The 3,136-nt window shown below is 38.7% G+C and overlaps 1 pseudogene across 1 annotated transcript; it reads right to left on the bottom strand.

Moving 5' to 3' along the window:
- Positions 1–2,112: 2,112 nt before the first annotated feature.
- Positions 2,113–2,875, bottom strand: LOC308527490 (galactose mutarotase-like; annotated as a pseudogene). Its single transcript has one exon. The product of its transcript is annotated as a galactose mutarotase-like (transcript).
- Between the last annotated feature and the right edge of the window lie 261 nt (positions 2,876–3,136).

A 3,136-nucleotide genomic window follows, 5' to 3' on the forward strand; every position in this document is an offset into this window, starting at 1 on the left:
CACATGCATGTGTGTTGAGGGGACACAGACAATAAACAAGTAATCCAACGAATAAAGGTAATTCAAAGATTGTGCAGTATCTGCTACTTTGAAATATCAAAGGTATGATGAGTTGGAGAGTGACTGTTGTGAGTGGTGGAAATGTGAGTGCAATAATATAAGATGGTGTGGTCGGTCACCAAAGCCCTCTCTGAGATGGTCACATTTAAACTAAGAATTGCGTGAAGCCAGTGATAAATTGAATGGAGATCAAGGGAAAAATGGTTCAGGAAGAGCGAAGAGCAAGTATAAAGATCCAAGGATGGAAATATTTGTAAGTTTATTCAAGAAGAAGTAATAAGGCCTGAAGGGCTGGAGAGAGTGAGAGAGGAGTGGTTGGCAAGAAGCAGGAAGAGGAAGTAAGCAAAACTTAGACCACACGGGGCACTTGTGGGCCGTGGAAAGGACTTATATGCATCCTGAGAGCAAATATTAATAGTGATTGCATAAGATCAAAGCAAATTTGATTGAATCAGTCTCTAGATCATTATATCTTCTCCATTACGTTAAGACAATTATTGGTACCAAACATTTAAGATAGTTATTTGCAACATCTACTATAAATATAATACCCAAATTGAGATTTGTAGTTTGCACAGTTTGGTGATTCTATTGCAGTTTAAATAAAAATTATGGGATTTTTGCAATACATTTCAATGCTCCCCACTCCCCCAATATTATCTACAAAAAAGATTGAAAATGAAGGAAAAAATCCCACAATCTGGTAACACTAACAAATCACCTATTTTCAGTATCTTTGCTCCTTCGTCCTGAAGCATAGAAACCCATGATGTACTTTTAGTCATAACAGATATATCATTTCCTTCAGTGCTTCCAAAGCATATTTAGAGTAGGGTACTTATTGTTTTATAAGTTTTGGTCATTGGCAAGAACATTTCTCAGCAACTCTAAATAAGCCTGGCTAACTGGGCTTCATTGATCACTGCTTGGAATGATTTTCCCCTCGTTGACTCAAATCTTTGCTTCTTATCAAAATTGGCCTTTCAAAGTAAAAAAAAGGGGGGGGGGACTTGAGATGAAAAGTAATTTCTGATAAACAGTAATGAGCCTGACTCCTTCCTACTAGACTCCCTGGGTATAAAAATTGGATTCTAAGTAATTTCTAAATAAGTTCTGAGAATTCGCAGGAGGAGAATTCTTCATTTTAATTGAGTGTCCTTTGGTTGCAAATGAGAAAGACACAGCTTTGGGATAGCTAATTAGACAACTTTAACCTCACCTAACTAACCATGTCTTAATAAAACCTAGAAAATAGATATTTTTCTTAGTCTCTACATAAGATTTTAAAACTCTCTGACTTGTGGATTTGAATAGGGATCTAGAGAGCTGAAAAGGTCAATAGAGGAGTTAGTGGAATTGATTTTAGGTATGGATTTTATTTCATAAATTCATGTGTTATTTAGGAAATTGAAGTAGAAGGACCAAATACTGTATATTCTTCACTACTCCACATTTTCCCTCAGCTAGTTATCTTTGGTAGTGCCACGGAGATGAAATCCTTTTTAATAAAATTTAATAGAGTTTTCACCAGAAATTATTACTATGATCTAGTATTGATTTAAGTGGAAGGCTGTAGGGGGAAAAAAGGAAGAAAATAAAATCTATCATTTATTTATAGCAGGTCTTTTTTACAAGTTTTACAATTTAAATATTTCCCCTTGCAGATATCACAGGTATCTCAAAGTTAGTACAGTCAATAGAGAATTCTTGATCCCATGTTCATCATCCCCGTGTTAATCCATGGTCTTTTCTAGTTTAGTAAATCACCATGCACTTAGTGTCAAATCAAGCTAGATCCTTCTTGATTTTTCCTTCTCTCAGACCCTCTTTCAACTGAATCCACATCCAATCCATCTGTAAGTCTTACTGACTCAATCTACAAAATACATTATGAGGTCGCAATCAAGGGATGCTGGGCTGTGTTCTCATCTGGAGGCTCACCTGGAAAGAATCTGAGTTCAAGCTTATTCAGGTTGTTGGCAGAATTCATTTCATTGAAGCTGTTTGACTGAGGGGCCTAACTTTTTGCGGGCTGTTGGCTGAAGGCTGCTATCAGGTCATAGTTCCCTGCACTGAACAAATTCTCCTGAAGGAATCAGAGTTTCATCCACAGGTTAAAAGGCATCATATTCTATAGTGGCTTCATGGTCATATATATTCAGGGAACCCTGGCTTTCCAGGAAGAAAAAAGAATGGTTTATCAGATTGACCGGTTTGGTCTGACTGGCCTGTGCTCAATAGCTGACCGCAAGTTCCTCACCATCCAGCGTGTATGTTACCCATACTTTTAACTCCCCAGGGTAACCTTCCTCACCGTTACACTGACCTGTGAGAAGTGGATGCCATTTGACAGCACCTGAGGAGTCCAGAGGACCTTATCAAACCTTCTGATGCCTGCATGCAGACTGTTGGGCCTGTTGTTAATGGCCAGCTTACACTCCTTCCCATCTAATGTGAATGTTCCTTTGGCAATTCTGTTGGCCACCTTGCCAACAACTGCTCCAAAGTAGGGCTGCTTTTGGAGGATCCCATCCAACTTGGTAAAGCCAAGCACCACATCTGAGGCTCTGCTCTGCCTGTCTTTGACCTCTAGGGCTGTGATGGTGCAACCCCAGGAGATGATGTCCACTCTCAGCAAGTCTGACTGCAGTCAGAACTTCTCCACTGTCCCTGCCCTCATGGACAGCTCTTCCAACTCGGATCTGGTTACTGAAACTATGGGGAGAGCTTCGGGTGCACTGCTACTCCTGACCTTAGAACTCCATCTACCAAACTTGGAGTGACAAAATTTCACTGGAGAAGGGGTGGGGCACATCCTATGTATTTTTAATGTGAGACACTTATTTCTCATCTCTGTTTTATTTGGATCTTTCTAAATATCTCCCATGTCTCTCCTTAACATGATCATATTCTTTTTGCTTTTTTGAGCATGTGGGATATATGTATAATATTGCTTTAATATACTTGTGTGCTAATTCTTTCATCTGCTTTATTTCTGAGTCTTTTTGTATTGATTGATCTTTTCTCCTAATAATGGTATTTCTTTGATTTTTTGCATGCATAAGTAAATTTTCAT

The sequence above is a fragment of the Myotis nattereri genome (assembly GCF_964212035.1).
Source record: "Myotis nattereri genome assembly, chromosome: 1".
In the NCBI taxonomy this organism is placed as follows: Eukaryota; Metazoa; Chordata; class Mammalia; order Chiroptera; family Vespertilionidae; genus Myotis; species Myotis nattereri.